General features: G+C 44.7%; 1 long non-coding RNA gene across 1 annotated transcript; it reads left to right on the plus strand.

Annotated features, from left to right (window-relative positions):
- Positions 1-6,558: 6,558 nt before the first annotated feature.
- LOC311147902 lies at positions 6,559-8,553 on the plus strand. The gene is made up of 3 exons (XR_014614827.1): positions 6,559-6,717; positions 7,556-7,798; positions 8,207-8,553. It is a non-coding gene; the product is annotated as an uncharacterized lncRNA (long non-coding RNA).
- Positions 8,554-17,583: the final 9,030 nt, after the last annotated feature.

Consider the following 17,583-nt stretch of genomic DNA (forward strand, 5'->3'; position numbering starts at 1 on the left):
AAGACAGTCGTGAAGAGGGCACGACAAAGCCTATTCCCTCTCAGGAGACTGAAAAGATTTGGCATGGGTCCTCAGTAGTGCGTACGGCTCAGTACATCACTGGGGCCAAGCTTCCTGCCATCCAGGACCTCTATACCAGGCGGTGTCAGAGGAAGGCCCTAAAAATTGTCAAAGACTCCAGCCACCCTAGTTCTCTCTGCTACCGCACGGCAAGCGGTACCGGAGCGCCAAGTCTAGGTCCAAAAGGCTTCTTAACAGCTTCTACCCCCAAGTCATAAGACTCCTGAACAGCTAATCATGGCTACCCGGACTATTTGCATTGCCCCCACACCCCACCACAACCCCCTCTTTTACGCTGCTGCTACTCTGTTTATTATCTATGCATAGTCACTTAGACTCTACCCACATGTACATATTACCTCAATTACCTCGACTAACCGGTGCCCCCGCACATTGACTCTGTACTGGTATCCCCTGTATATAGCCTCCCTACTGTTATTTTATTTTACTGCTGCTCTTTAATTATTTGCTAATTTTATTTTTTTACTTATCTATTTTTTACTTAACACTTTTGATATTTTCTTAAAACTGCATTGTTGGTTAATGGCTTGTGTCATGATTAAACTGGATTTGAACCCAAATGCAGACAACTACACCGAGCCAGAGAAGGTTTAACAGGTTTATTTACAATGTTCAATTTGTCCAGGTTTCCAATAATAGGGGAAGAGCGAGTCCAGGTTACAGGGAGGGTAACAGATCCAGGTTCAGAGCAGGTGTGGTACCGTAATGTCCTAGTGTCCGTGGTGAGTCCAAAAGGGAGGTCCGGTAGTGGAAAGCAGGATGGTGGTGGCAGGAGTGAAGCGGAGGCAGGAGTCAGGTTCCAATAATCTGTGGCACAGGAGAAAAGTAAATAGAACAGGCCAAAAACACAAAGAGCGAAAACAAGCAGGTTGAGTCGGCAGCGAGACTAACATGGTCGTCTTGACTATGATCTGACGATGAGTGGCAGGTTTGACCGGGTCTTAAAGGCTGAGGTGATTATGGTGAATGAGCTGCAGCTGGAACCCTGACTCCCGCACACCAGACTTCACTCCTGCAATCAAGGACAGGCAGAGGGGAGGGGGAGAGCAGAGAGAGAGCTACCTAGCAGCAGTAGGCCTAACAGTACCCCCCCCCTCTACGGACGCCACCCGGCGGCCGACGGAGTTTATCCGGATGTAACCTATGAAAATCACGGACCAGAGCAGGATCCACAATGAAGCTCCTGGGAACCCAGGAACGTTCCTCAGGACCATAACCCTCCCAATCCACCAGGTACTGGAAACCACGACCCCGGCGGCGAACATCCAGAAGTCGCCGGACAGTGTAGACAGGACCCCCACCCACGATCCTGGGCGGAGGAGGGGGACGAGAGGGCGGGCACAGAGGGCTGACAGACACAGGCTTGATCTGGGACACATGAAAAGTGGAATGAACCTGTAGGGAGGCAGGAAGCTGTAGTTTAACCGCGCAGGGGTTAACAATAGACAGTATCTTGAACGGTCCTATAAAACGCGGCGCCATCTTCTTAGATTCTACTTCCAATGGAAGATCACGTGACTTAAGCCATACCTCTTGACCAGGAGTGTAACCGGGAGCCTGGGACGGTTGGCTTGCCTCTGCATGTACGACGAAGCTCGGGACAGAGCTACCCTGGCCTTCCTCCAGACCTTGAAGCAGCGGCGCATGTGGGACTGCACCGAGGGTACCGCCAGTTCCCTCTCTTGAGAAGGGAACAGGGGAGGTTGATAACCCAGATCACACAGAAAGGGAGACAAACCAGAGGAAGCGTTAGTCAAGGTGTTATGAGCATATTCCACCCAGGGGAGCATGGAGCTCCAAGACCCAGGGTTAGACCCTGTGACACAGCGGAGAGCGGTCTCCATCTCCTGGTTCGCTCTCTCGGCTTGCCCGTTGGTCTGGGGGTGATATCCAGAGGACAGGCTGGATGTGATGCCCAAAGCTTTACATACCTGGGAGACAAACTGGGGACCCCTGTCAGAGACAATATCAGTGGGTAGACCATGAGAGCGGAACACATGTTCAACTAAAATATCAGCCGTCTCTCTGGCAGTGGGCAGTTTAGGTAGGGCCAAAAAATGAGCAAACTTAGAAAAACGATCAATCACAGTAAGAATGACAGTCTTTCCAGACGAGGGGGGAAGTCCAGTGACAAAATCCAATGCAATGTGGGACCAGGGCCGGCTGGGTATTGGCAGAGGTCGTAGATGACCAGCGCTGGCCTGGGTGGAGTTCTTACTTCGTACACATACCGTACCAGCAGCAATGAAGGCTCGAGTGTCCGCCTCCATCCTGGGCCACCAGAACTTCCGTCGCACAAAGTCAAGGGTCTGAGTAACTCCAGGGTGACAGGTAAGGGGAGACGAGTGAGCCCACTGAAGTACCTGGGAGCGAACAGACTCAGGGACAAACAACCGGTTAGGAGGACCGCTCCCAGGGTCAGCTTGATGATGTTGAGCCTGTCTAACAATCCCTTCGATGTCACATGTAATGGCCGCAATACTGCAGGTAGGAGGCAAGATGGGTTCAGGGTTACTACCAGTATCAACAGCAGAATGAACACGAGACAGGGCGTCAGGCTTGACGTTGCGTGACCCAGGACGGTAAGACAGAGAAAAATTGAATCTCCCAAAAAATAGTGCCCACCTGGCTTGACGGGGATTAAGCTGCTTAGCTGACTGGATGTATGCCAGATTCTTGTGATCCGTCCAAACGATGAAGGGTTGTTCCGCCCCCTCCAACCAATGCCGCCACTCCTCGAGAGCCAGCTTAACGGCGAGCAGTTCACGATTTCCAACATCATAATTCCTCTCTGCCTGAGAAAGCTTCCGTGAAAGAAAAGCACAGGGATGCAGTTTGTTATCTTCAGGAGAACGTTGTGAAAACACCGCACCTACCCCAGTGTCGGATGCATCCACCTCCACGACAAACTGGCGGTCGGGGTCCGGCTGCATCAGAATGGGAGCCGAGGCGAAGCGATGTTTCAGTTCTTCGAACGCTGATTCGGCCCCTTCATTCAAAGCGAACGGTAGTGAGATGGAGGTGAGAGCGGTGAGTGGTGCCACAATGCGGCTGTAGTCCTTGATGAACCTCCTGTAGAAGTTCGCAAACCCCAGGAACCGTTGAAGTTGTTTGCGGGTGGAGGGGGCTGGCCAGTCCGTGACCGTGGAGATCTTAGCTGGGTCCATCCGCAACTCCCCCCGAGCTATTATGTAACCCAAAAAAGAGGTCTCAGACACATGAAATTCACATTTCTCCATCTTCACAAATAGTTTGTTCTCCAACAACCTTTGCAACACCTGGCGCACATGCAGTTCATGTTCCTGGGAGGACTCTAAGAAAATCAGGATATCATCCAGATAGACAAAAACAAAACGATTCAACATGTCCCGAAGGACATCATTCACGAGTGCCTGAAGAACAGCAGGGGCATTAGACAAACCAAAAGGCATGACCAGATACTCATAATGTCCCAAGGGTGTGTTGAAGGCAGTCTTCAATTCATCACCTTTACGAATGCGCACCAGGTGATACGCATTTCGTAGATCCAGTTTCGTAAAGATGGTAGCACCATGAAGGAGGGGAAAAGCAGAATTAATCAAAGGCAGAGAATACTTGTTCTTAATGGTGATGTTGTTAAGTCCACGGTAATCAATACAAGGTCTGAGGGTCTTATCCTTCTTTCGAACAAAAAAGAATCCCGCTCCTACAGGTGACGAGGAAGGACGAATAATACCTGCCGCCAAGGAGTCCCGCATGTAGTTCTCCATAGCCTCCATCTCCGGGCGGGAGAGATTGTACAGGCGACTGTTAGGGAGAGGGGCTCCTGGCTGGAGGTCAATGGCGCAGTCGAATGGCCGGTGAGGAGGAAGAGAAGTAGCTCTGTGTTTGCAGAAAACGGATGCCAGGTCATGACACACGTCAGGAACAGCAGAGAGATCCATGGACTCCAGTGGAGGTTGAGGCACAGTGCTGGCAGGGGTCTGAGCAGAACACAAACAGTTCACATGACAAAATGTGCTCCATGAAACAATTCTACCTGTCACCCAATCAATGTGTGGATTGTGTTTTATGAGCCAGGGGATACCAAGGACCAGGGGGGTCTGTGGGTAGTCAATTATGTGAAATTGAATGTTATCCTGATGATTACCCGACACTCTGAGACAAACAGGGACAGTCTGATGAGTAATACAGGTCAACAATTGTCCATTTAGACCCTTAGCCTGCAGCGGACGGTCCATAGGAACAGTCTCTAACTCCATTTGTTGAGCCAACTCTCGATCCAAAAAGCTTTCATCGGCACCAGAGTCAACCAGCGCACTAACAGAAAAATCCTGGACCTGCCACTGGAGGGATGCCTGGAGCAGAATGCGGGGAGAAGAGGAAGAATCCGCTGTTCGGCTCACCAAAACTTCTCCCATTAATGATGAGCCGGCCCTTTTCCCGGACGAACTGGGCAGGAAGGAACGAAATGACCAGCTTCTCCACAATACAGGCAGGCCCGAACCTGAATACGACGTGCACGCTCCTCTGAGGACAACCGTGCACGACCCACCTCCATGGCTTCGGGTTCAGTGCTCCTGGTATCGACTCGGGAAGACTCTGCCTTCTCCGTAGGGAAGAGGCGGGGAGGAGTTGGTTGACGACAGACAGGTTGCTTGGAACTAACACTCCTCTCCCGGCGGCGCTCCCGAATCCGATTATCCAACCGGATGGTGAGTGAAATAAGGTTATCCAGCGTAGGCGATTCATCATATGACACCAATTCATCCTTCAAAGTCTCAGACAAAGCATTAATGAACACTCCTTGTAATGCCTCGTCATTCCAACCACTCACTGCCGCTAACGTCCGAAACTCCACAGCCATCTCCGCCACACTGCGAGACCCCTGCCGAAGAGACAACAACCGTTTAGCAGCCTCCTTGCCCCGTACGGGGTGGTCGAAAAGCTTCCTCATCTCAGTGGTGAAGGCAACGTAAGCGTTGCAAATGTCCGACTGACTCTCCCAGACCGCGGATCCCCAGGCACGAGCGGAACCGCTAGTAGAGTTGATAAGGTAGGCAATACGGGCTCTCTCTGAGGCGTAGGTGAGGGGCTGTTGTTCAAACACTAGCGAGCATTGAGTCAAAAAATCACCACAGGTTCCCATGTTCCCGTCATAGCGCTCTGGAGCAGGAACAAAAGGCTCACTGATCTGGGCTGGAGGAGCAGTTTGTATGCCATGAACGAGGGGTGCATTATTAATTTGGGTAGTAAGGACAGACACTTGATGGGTGAGTAATTGAATCTGATTAAACAGCATCTGACTGTTCTCAGAAATAGTCTTAAACAAAGTATCATGTTGGCCAAGTAAAATGCCCTGATTGGCTATGGCAGTCCGAATTTGAGTGCACTCTGGGTTGGTATCCGAGCTACAGTCTGCTGGTTCATCATGGTCAGATCATACTGTCATGATTAAACTGGATTTGAACCCAAATGCAGACAACTACACCGAGCCAGAGAAGGTTTAACAGGTTTATTTACAATGTTCAATTTGTCCAGGTTTCCAATAATAGGGGAAGAGTAAGTCCAGGTTACAGGGAGGGTAACAGATCCAGGTTCAGAGCAGGTGTGGTACCGTAATGTCCTAGTGTCCGTGGTGAGTCCAAAAGGGAGGTCCGGTAGTGGAAAGCAGGATGGTGGTGGCAGGAGTGAAGCGGAGGCAGGAGTCAGGTTCCAATAATCTGTGGCACAGGAGAAAAGTAAATAGAACAGGCCAAAAACACAAAGAGCGAAAACAAGCAGGTTGAGTCGGCAGCGAGACTAACATGGTCGTCTTGACTATGATCTGACGATGAGTGGCAGGTTTGACCGGGTCTTAAAGGCTGAGGTGATTATGGTGAATGAGCTGCAGCTGGAACCCTGACTCCCGCACACCAGACTTCACTCCTGCAATCAAGGACAGACAGAGGGGAGGGGGAGAGCAGAGAGAGAGCTACCTAGCAGCAGTAGGCCTAACAGCTTGTAAGTAAGCATTTCACTGTAAGGTCTACACCTGTTGTATTCGGTGCATGTGGCAAATACAATTTGATTTGATTTGAGAGAGAGAGAGAGAGAGAGAGAGAGAGAGAGAGAGAGAGAGAGAGAGACAGAGAGACACAGAGATACAGAGATACAGAGAGAGAGAGAGAGAGAGAGAGAGAGAGAGAGAGAGAGAGAGAGAGAGAGAGAGAGAGAGAGAGACAGACAGAGACAGAGACAGAGACAGAGACAGAGAGAGAGAGCGAGAGAGCGAGAGTGCGAGAGAGAGAGAGAGAGAGAGAGAGAGAGAGAGAGAGAGAGAGAGAGAGAGACAGAGACAGAGACAGAGACCTGACCTATATCCTCTGGAGTCCATTCCTGGACTGCTGCTCCAACCTCAAAGCCTCCCACTCTGGAGGGTTGTTTTCTCTTTCCCCCCCTTTCATTGGTTTAACCTATAAAAACATGCAAAGGTCTAAGGTCCTCACCATCTCAAGGGCATGATTCCAATGTTGTGGTCGACAACAGTGTTTTCCCCTCAGTTCAGAATTCAGGAAAATAACATGGTACAGGGAAATGTTTGTGATTGAGATTTTAGACACATGTTCAAGGATCAAGCAGCAAAACACATCTCCAAAAACAGGAAAGAACTGACCTGTAAGTAAACAAGCTTTCGCTGCTATGTTGGACTGCTAGAGAAAATCAACAGTTGTGACCTTTCTTGAGCAAACTGAGTTCATTCTGTTTTTGTCTTCATGGGAGGAAACTTGTTTGGTTGTTGCTGCTTGCCAAATGCCATATAACACATCTAGGCTACTATTATTAGCTGTTATTTGGGACAGGTCAATAGGACAAGGTTTGAGTGCACACATATATAGGCTAAATGAACAAATACAGTTTAGAAAAAATAGCTTTTTTGATGATCTGTTATGAATTTTGTACTAAGAGTTGTGAAATTTTACTTCGGTACTATTTCCCCAAGTATGTGGTAAAATTTCACAACTCAGTACAAAATTCAAAACAGATCATCAAAAAAGCATTTTTTTTTTTTTTTCAATTGACTAAGTACAACACACACAACTACATAGTAATTTTTTCACCAAATCTAATCAGTGTTTCAGCTAGAAATACCTTTCATATAAAGTAATTGCCTTTCACAATGCAACGCTCACAACACTTTCATATGATTCTCTTCTCATTTGTTTAAATATATTTGATGATCACTTAATCCAACTGCGCTTAATGGTTAATCACTTAACCGTTTGGTTAACCTATAGATTTTTAACTGGTTTGTCTATTATATATGGATTTTGAGATCTACAGAAATAAAATGTATTTGTAAAGTATAAACACCTAAATGATATGTATGATACATGATAACCATACATAATGACTACTCATTATTGTTAATTGATTTCACATAATGTTAACCACAATTGGTCACCATATAAAAGGGTGTGTGTGAACACTTGCAATTTCTTTCAACATGGAGCAGGATAGACAGCAAGGGAGAGGAAGAGATTAAAGAGGAGAAGGGGCCCATCAGAGAGGTGGGCATGGGCTCCGTTAAAGAGGTGGGCATGGGCCCCATCAAAGAGGTGGGCATGGGCCGTCAAATGGATGAGGCATGCGACAACATCAATGCAGACCAATGTCAAGCTTGGATTCGCCATGCCAAAAAAAATCATTCCCGCGGTGCAGGAACGATAAGGACATTCACTGTGATGTGGTTGAGAATGTATGTCTCAAGACAGGCTTGATGCAAATTAATGCCTGCAAACATTCTGTTTTATTTTCATTCATTTAATTTGTAAAAAAAAAAATGTTTTACATTGGATTACAGACAGTACACCTATGTATTTTTTTGCATGAATGATTGATCACACCTTTGATTACACAAATTTCTGTCAATTTTGTTGGGTAATGTAAGTGTATTGCCAAATGTGAAAACGGTGTAATCTACTGTAATTTAGGGTATCAGGGGGTAACTAGCAATGTCTAATTGCTGACACAAAAAAGCAACGTTTGGAGAAAGAAATTGCTATGTGGATGAAGGTCATGCTTAGGCAAATAAACTATAAAGGGAAATAAATGGCTACAGTTTACACTTTTTTAGTTATTTCATGAAATGTTGGGTCTGCTGCAGGTGCTGGGTCGGAATCTGGGTCTGTAGAGGGGAGGAAGAACCACCTGAAGAGCAAGCCGAGACGTAAGGGAGTCCCAGACCCCCGGGGTGCCAGTTACCCCACTAGAAGATTATGGCATAGGGTTTCACACAAGTGTGTTAAAATCCATTTAATCAGTTTCATTTAGAAATTTACCCCAGGAGGCTAGCTACCCCCTTGTACCCTACAATAAATGGCTTATTATTATTATTATTATTATTATTATTATTATTATTATTACTGTAGCATATTATATTATTCACTTCTAAGGGCGATCTGAGTATCTTGCATTGTTTGCTATTGGATTAACTGGTAGTTCAAACGACAAAATTGAAAATGTATCATTATGTTGTGTTTTGGTGATTAAACCAATGTTCTCATTACATTTCGCAATAAACTTATATTTTGAATCAATGGTTGTGTGGTGAGAGATGTTTACAATCCAAATTAATGCAAAATGACAGGTTTTGAATGAAAGACTGGCTACATTATAAGTGTGACCAGTTTGGAGTTCTGTACTAAGAGTTGTGAAAATGTACATTTACATTTACATCATGTACCACATACAGTACTTGTGAAAATAGTACCAAAGCGATTTTTAAAAACTGTAATATTTACTACATATAATATTCAGGTAAAACAGCAGAATAGGATTAGCCCTAGGCATATGGCTACAGTGGAGAAGGAATTATGCAAATTTAGCATTCCAGAATGCAGAACGTTCTAGAATTACCATTTCAAACAAGGAAGGCAACCATAGAATTCGCTTTCTATCATGGGGAAAATAAACCATATAAAACCATTATTGACAACCCTTACTTATTGAACTATAGCCTAACGTTCGATAAAGTGCGACTGCCTAGGCCTAATTCTCACTCAACAGGTAGCCAACATCCAACCTATTCATTGCAGACTACCTATGCCAGACAGGTTCACTGCCATCCATCAGATCGGTTGTTGTCGGGTTAGCTCACTTACCTCTACATCTTGATCAATTGTGACGCTCCAGCTATGTCACGCCGATTGCCAAATCCGTATTCCAAAATGTTTACATATATGCCCGGGTCGCCAGTGAGATGTGTCATAATCAATATTCAACAGATAGCCTTAGTCTATGAAGACATTTTCTAAATAGTGTATTTTTTTCAAAAAGTCATTATTATTTATAGGAGCATAACAACAACTTCACAAAGTAAGGTAGGCTATCGTTTTCAATAAATGACTTGCATTAGCCTATTTAAAGAATTAGCCTATTTAAAGAATAAAGGCCGCCATTTAGGCTGTGCAACAGAGGATGATAACCTAGCAGTAGAATATTTGCATAATTGGACTCGAACGATTAGAATCCATACTGGCCAATGTAATTGACTTTTCTTCATGGATGCTCAAGAAGAGATGTCGGTGAAGGATACCGCGGGCGCTGAGTCCCCGGACAGCATCGAAGACAGACTCCCAGCAATTTATAGTAAGTGATAAAGACGTCTACTGTGTTTGACGCGCAGTGTCACTACAGTAGGCAATGTGCGCGATGACTGTAGAATAGAATATAATCTAAAACCAGGGCAAATGCTGGTGAAGTGATTCTAGGGTGAAGGTGGTTCTAGATAGAACAGGTTTCGAAATGAACGCATATAAAAAGGCAATGTGTAGTTCCACTAAAGGGTCAATCAGCAGTTGTTACATAAATATTTGTGTCTTTTAAAGTAATGATATATAGCAATTGATTCTAGAATATCACTTATAAATTCCTCATGATCTTAGTTCAACTGTCGTACCCCATCAGAACCCAAAATATAAGATTGTTTTACTCCAATGTTTATAAACAATGTCATTGTAAACAAACACTGTATACCTTCAAAACATGGTTAAAACGATCATTTTTTAAATCATGGATCTCTATGAATTTGGTTACATTTCTCCAGCCCCATTGATTAGCTTTTTACCAAAACAGTGCCGGGTGCCTGCTTTGCTATTGTTTAAAACAGCAGTTTGCACAAACAGGTAGGTACAACAGTTATAAGTAAGCTACTCTGTAACACTGTAATTACACTATTCCCTATGCTGCTAACTATCATGTAAATAGGACGAAATAATTGGTACCCTAACCAGTTTTCTCAACCAAAACCTCACTTACACACACTCACACAGTTTTACACTCATCACATGCTGCTACTGTTAATTTTCTTTATTTTACTCTTATTACTATCTATCCTGATGCCTAGTCACTTTACCCTGCCTTCATGTACATATCTACCTCAAATACCTTATTATTATTATCTATCCTGATGCCTAGTCACTTTACCCTGCCTTCATGTACATATCTACCTCAAATACCTTATTATTATCTATCCTGACGCCTAGTCACTTTACCCTGCCTTCATGTACATATCTACCTCAAATACTTTATTATTATTATCTATCCTGATGCCTAGTCACTTTACCCTGCATTCATGTACATATCTACCTCAAATACCTTATTATTATCTATCCTGATGCCTAGTCACTTTAGCCTGCCTTCATGTACATATCTACCTCAAATACTTTATTATTATCTATCCTGACGCCTAGTCACTTTACCCTGCCTTCATGTACATATCTACCTCAAATACCGTATTATTATCTATCCTGATGCCTAGTCACTTTACCCTGCCTTCATGTACATATCTACCTCAAATACCTTATTATTATCTATCCTGATGCCTAGTCACTTTACCCTGCCTTCATGTACATATCTACCTCAAATACCTTATTATTATCTATCCTGATGCCTAGTCACTTTACCCTGCCTTCATGTACATATCTACCTCAAATACCGTATTATTATCTATCCTGATGCCTAGTCACTTTACCCTGCCTTCATGTACATATCTACCTAAAATACCTTATTATTATCTATCCTGATGCCTAGTCACTTTACCCTGCCTTCATGTACATATCTACCTCAAATACCGTATTATTATCTATCCTGATGCCTAGTCACTTTACCCTGCCTTCATGTACATATCTACCTCAAATACCTTATTATTATTATCTATCCTGATGCCTAGTCACTTTACCCTGCCTTCATGTACATATCTACCTCAAATACCTTATTATTATCTATCCTGACGCCTAGTCACTTTACCCTGCCTTCATGTACATATCTACCTCAAATACTTTATTATTATTATCTATCCTGATGCCTAGTCACTTTACCCTGCATTCATGTACATATCTACCTCAAATACCTTATTATTATCTATCCTGATGCCTAGTCACTTTAGCCTGCCTTCATGTACATATCTACCTCAAATACTTTATTATTATCTATCCTGACGCCTAGTCACTTTACCCTGCCTTCATGTACATATCTACCTCAAATACCGTATTATTATCTATCCTGATGCCTAGTCACTTTACCCTGCCTTCATGTACATATCTACCTCAAATACCTTATTATTATCTATCCTGATGCCTAGTCACTTTACCCTGCCTTCATGTACATATCTACCTCAAATACCTTATTATTATCTATCCTGATGCCTAGTCACTTTACCCTGCCTTCATGTACATATCTACCTCAAATACCGTATTATTATCTATCCTGATGCCTAGTCACTTTACCCTGCCTTCATGTACATATCTACCTAAAATACCTTATTATTATCTATCCTGATGCCTAGTCACTTTACCCTGCCTTCATGTACATATCTACCTCAAATACCGTATTATTATCTATCCTGATGCCTAGTCACTTTACCCTGCCTTCATGTACATATCTACCTCAAATACCTTATTATTATCTATCCTGATGCCTAGTACCCTGCCTTCATGTACATATCTACCCCAAATACCTTATTATTATCTATCCTGATGCCTTGTCACTTTACCCAGCCTTCATGTACATATCTACAGTGGGGAGAACAAGTATTTGATACACTGCCGATTTTGCAGGTTTTCCTACTTACAAAGCATGTAGAGGTCTGTAATTTTTATCATAGGTACACTTCAACTGTGAGAGACGGAATCTAAAACAAAAATCCAGAAAATCACATTGTATGATTAAGTAATTAATTTGCATTTTATTGCATGACATAAGTATTTGATACATCAGAAAAGCAGAACTTAATATTTGGTACAGAAACCTTTGTTTGCAATTACAGAGATCATACGTCTCCCGAGTGGCACAGTGGTGTAAGGCACTGCATCACAGTGCTAGCTGTGCCACTAGAGATCCTGGTTTGAATCCAGACTCTGTCGTAGCTGGCCGCGATCGGGAGACCCATGGGGCGGCGCACAATTAGTCAGCGTCGTCCAGGGTAGGGGAGGGAATGGCCGGCAGGGATGTAGCTCAGTTGGTAGAGCATGGCGTTTGCAATGCCAGGGTTGTGGGTTCGATTCCCACGGGTGGCCAGTATGAAAATGTATGTACTCGCTTAACTGTAAATCGCTCTGGATAAGAGCGTCTGCTAAATGACTAAAATGTAAATACGTTTCCTGTAGGTCTTGACCAGGTTTGCACACACTGCAGCAGGGATTTTGGGCCACTCCTCCATACAGACCTTCTCCAGATCCTTCAGGTTGTGGGGCTGTCGCTGGGCAATATGGACTTTCAGCTCCCTCCAAAGATTTTCTATTGGGTTCAGGTCTGGAGACTGGCTAGGCCACTCCAGGACCTTGAGATGCTTCTTACGGAGCCACTCCTTAGTTGCCCTGGCTGTGTGTTTCGGGTCGTTGTCATGCTGGAAGACCCAGCCACGACCCATCTTCAATGCTCTTACTGAGGGAAGGAGGTTGTTGGCCAAGATCTCGCGATACATGGCCCCATCCATCCTCCCCTCAATACGGTGCAGTCGTCCTGTCCCCTTTGCAGAAAAGCATCCCCAAAGAATGATGTTTCCACCTCCATGCTTCACGGCTGGGATGGTGTTCTTGGGGTTGTACTCATCCTTCTTCTTCCTCCAAACACGGCGAGTGGAGTTTAGACCAAAAAGCTCTATTTTTGTCTCATCAGACCACATGACCTTCTCCCATTCCTCCTCTGGATCATCCAGATGGTCATTGGCAAACTTCAGACGGGCCTGGACATGCGCTGGCTTGAGCAGGGGAACCTTGCGTGCGCTGCAGGATTTTAACCCATGACGGCATAGTGTGTTACTAATGGTTTTCTTTGAGACTGTGGTCCCAGCTCTCTTCAGGTCATTGACCAGGTCCTGCCGTGTAGTTCTGTGCTGATCCCTCACCTTCCTCATGATCATTGATGCCCCACGAGGTGAGATCTTGCATGGAGCCCCAGACCGAGGGTGATTGACCGTCATCTTGAACTTCTTCCATTTTCTAATAATTGCGCCAACAGTTGTTGCCTTCTCACCAAGCTGCTTGCCTATTGTCCTGTAGCCCATCCCAACCTTGTGCAGGTCTACAATTTTATCCCTGATGTCCTTACACAGCTCTCTGGTCTTGGCCATTGTGGAGAGGTTGGAGTCTGTTTGATTGAGTGTGTGGACAGGTGTCTTTTATACAGGTAACGAGTTCAAACAGGTGCAGTTAATACAGGTAATAAGTGGAGAACAGGAGGGCTTGGATAAAGTAATCCTGGGATAGGATAAAGTAATCCTTCTACCCCCCCCCCCCCCCAAAAAAAAAAAAAAAAAAAAAAAAAAAGATGAAAAAAATATATATATTATTGTAAAGTGGGTAACCCACTGGCTATAGGGTGAATGCACCAATTTGTAAGTCGCTCTGGATAAGAGCATCTGCTAAATGACGTAAATGTAAATGTAAATGTGGCTTCTTAAAGAAAAACCAACAGGTCTGTGAGAGCCGGAATTCTTACTGGTTGGTAGGTGATCAAATACTTATGTCATGCAATAAAATGCAAATTAATTACTTAAAAATCATACAATGTTCATACAAAGTGTGGATTTTCATTTTAGATTCCGTCTCTCACAGTTGAAGTGTACCTATGATAAAATTTGCAGACCTCTACATGCTTTGTAAGTAGGAAAACCTGCAAAATCGGCAGTGTATCAAATACTTGTTCTCCCCACTGTACCTCAAAAACCTTATTATTATCTATCCTGATGCCTAGTCACTTTTCCCTGCCTTCATGTACATATCTACCTAAAATGCCTTATTATTATCTATCCTGACGCCACTTCACTTTACCCTGCCTTTATGTACATACAGTGGCTTGCGAAAGTATTCACCCCCATTGGCATTTTCCTATTTTGTTGCCTTACAACCTGGAATTAAAATAGATTTTTTGGGGGTTGTATCATTTGATTTACACAACATGCCTACCACTTTGAAGATGCAAAATATTTTTTATTGTGAAACAAACAAGAAATAAGACAAAAAAACAGAAAACTTGAGCGTACATAACTATTCACCCCCCCCCCCCCAAAGTCAATACTTTGTAGAGCCACCTTTTGCAGCAATTACAGCTGCAAGTCTCTTGGGGGTATGTCTCTATAAGCTTGGCACATCTAGCCACTGGGATTTTTGCCCATTCTTCAAGGCAAAACTGCTCCTGCTCCTTCAAGTTGGATGGGTTCCGCTGGTGTACAGCAATCTTTAAGTCATACCACAGATTCTCAATTGGATTGAGGTCTGGGCTTTGACTAGACCATTCCAAGACATTTAAATGTTTCTCCTTAAACCACTTGAGTGTTGCTTTAGCAGTATGCTTAGGGTCATTGTCCTGCTGGAAGGTGAACCTCCGTCCAAGTCTCAAATCTCCTGAAGACTGAAACACGTTTTCCTCAAGAATTTCCCTGTATTTAGCGCCATCCATCATTTCTTCAATTCTGACCAGTTTCCCAGTCCCTGCCGATGAAAAACATTCCCACAGCATGATGCTGCCACCACCATGCTTCACTGTGGGGATGGTGTTCTCGGGGTGATGGGAGGTGTTGGGTTTGCGCCAGACATAGCGTTTTCCTTGATGGCCAAAAAGCTAAATTTTAGTCTCATCTGACCAGAGTACCTTCTTCCATATGTTTGGGGAGTCTCCTACATGCCTTTTGGCGAACACCAAACGTGTTTGCTTATTCTTTTCTTTAAGCAATGGCTTTTTTCTGGCCACTCTTCTGTAAATCCCAGGTCTGTGGAGTGCACTGCTTAAAGTGGTCCTATGGACAGATACTCCAATCTCCGCTGTGGAGCTTTACAGCTCATTCAGGGTTATTTTTGGTGTCTTTGTTGCCTCTCTGACTAATGCCCTCCTTGCTTGGTCCGTGAGTTTTGGTGGGCTGCCCTCTCTTGGCAGGTTTGTTGTGGTGCCATATTCTTTCAAAATTTTTATAATGGATTTAATGGTGCTCTGTGGGATGTTCAAAGTTTCGGATATTGTTATATAACTCAACCCTGAACTGTACTTCTCCACAACTTTGACCCTGACCTGCTTGGAGAGCTCCTTCGTCTTCATGGTGCCGCTTGCTTGGTGTTGCCCCTTGCTTAGTGGTGTTGCAGACTCTGGGGCCTTTCATAACATGTGTATATATACTGAGATCATGTGACAGATCATGTGACACTTAAATAAAGCACTTGTGTGCAATCTAACTAATTATGTGACTTCTGAAGGTAATTGGTTACACCAGATCTTATTTAGGGGCTTCATAGCAAAGGGGGTGAATACATATGCACGCACCACTTTTCCGTTATTTATTTTTTGAATCAAGTTATTTTTTTTATTTCACTATTTTGTGTATGTCCATTACATGAAATCCAAATAAAAATCCATTGAAATTACAGGTTGTAATGCAACAAAATAGAAAAAATGCCAAGGGGGTGTCACGCCCTGACTCAGAGGACGCTTGTATGTTGAGTCAGGGTGTGTATTTTCCTTGCTGTGTTTGTCCATGTTGTACATTCTAGGATGTATAGATCTATGTTGGCCTGTGTGGTTCCCAATCAGAGGCAGCTGTCGCTCGTTGTCTCTGATCGGGGGCCATACTTAGGCAGCCTTTTGGCACTAGTGGGTTGTGGGATCTTGTTCCGTGTGAGGTATGTTGTTTGTTTACCTTGGACTTCACGTTTCGTTTCATTTGTTGTTTTGTCGTGGTGTTTATTCAGTATAAATAAACATGTATGCATATCACGCTGCGCCTTGGTCCGTCCCGTCGATGAACGAACGTGACAGGGGGATGAATAATTTTGCAAAGCACTGTATCTACCTCAAATACCTGATACCTCTGAACATTGATATGGTACTGGTACTCCCTCTATATAGCTCCATTGTGTATTTTATTGATTTCCATTTCCATTTACCTTTACGTCATTTAGCAGACGCTCTTATCCAGAGCGACTTACAAATTGGTGCATTCACCTTATAGCCAGTGGGATAACCACTTTACAATGTTTTTTTTTTTTTTTGGGGGGGGGGGGGGGGGGGGTGGGGTGGGGTAAGGGGGGGTAGAAGGATTACTTTATGCTATCCCAGGTATTCCTTAAAGAGGTGGGGTTTCAAATGTCTCCGGAAGGTGGTGAGTGACTCCGCTGTCCTGGCATCATGAGGGAGCTTGTTCCACCATTGGGGTGCCAGAGCAGCGAACAGTTTTGACTGGGCTGAGCGGGAACTGTGCTTCTGCAGAGGTAGGGGAGCCAGCAGGCCAGAGGTGGATGAACGCAATGCCCTCGTTTGGGTGAAGGGACTGATCAGAGCCTGAAGGTACGGAGGTGCCGTTCCCCTCACAGCTCCGTAGGCAAGCACCATGGTCTTGTAGCAGATGCGAGCTTCAACTGGAAGCCAGTGGAGTGTGTGGAGGAGCGGGGTGACGTGAGAGAACTTGGGAAGGTTGAACACCAGACGGGCTGCGGCATTCTTGATGAGTTGTAGGGGTTTAATGGCACAGGCAGGGAGCCCAGCCAACAGCAAGTTGCAGTAATCCAGACGGGAGATGACAAGTGCCTGGATTAGGACCTGTGCCGCTTTCTGTGTAAAATAGGGTCGTACTCTCCGAATGTTGTAGAGCATGAACCTACAGGATCGGGTCACCGCCTTGATGTTAGCGGAGAACGACAGGGTGTTGTCCAGGGTCACGCCAAGGCTCTTCGCACTCTGGGAGGAGGACACAACAGAGTTGTCAACCGTGATGGCGAGATCATGAAACGGGCAGTCCTTCCCCGGGAGGAAGAGCAGCTCCGTCTTGCCAAGGTTCAGCTTGAGGTGGTGATCCGTCATCCATACAGATATGTCTGCCAGACATGCAGAGATGCGATTCGCCACCTGGTTATCAGAAGGGGGAAAGTAGAAGATTAGTTGTGTGTCGTCTGCGTAGCAATGATAGGAAAGGCCATGTGAGGATATGACAGAGCCAAGTGACTTGGTGTATAGCGAGAATAGGAGAGGGCCTAGAACTGAGCCGTGGGGGACACC

Source organism: Coregonus lavaretus (genome assembly GCF_964263955.1).
Source record: "Coregonus lavaretus genome assembly, chromosome: 20".
In the NCBI taxonomy this organism is placed as follows: Eukaryota; Metazoa; Chordata; class Actinopteri; order Salmoniformes; family Salmonidae; genus Coregonus; species Coregonus lavaretus.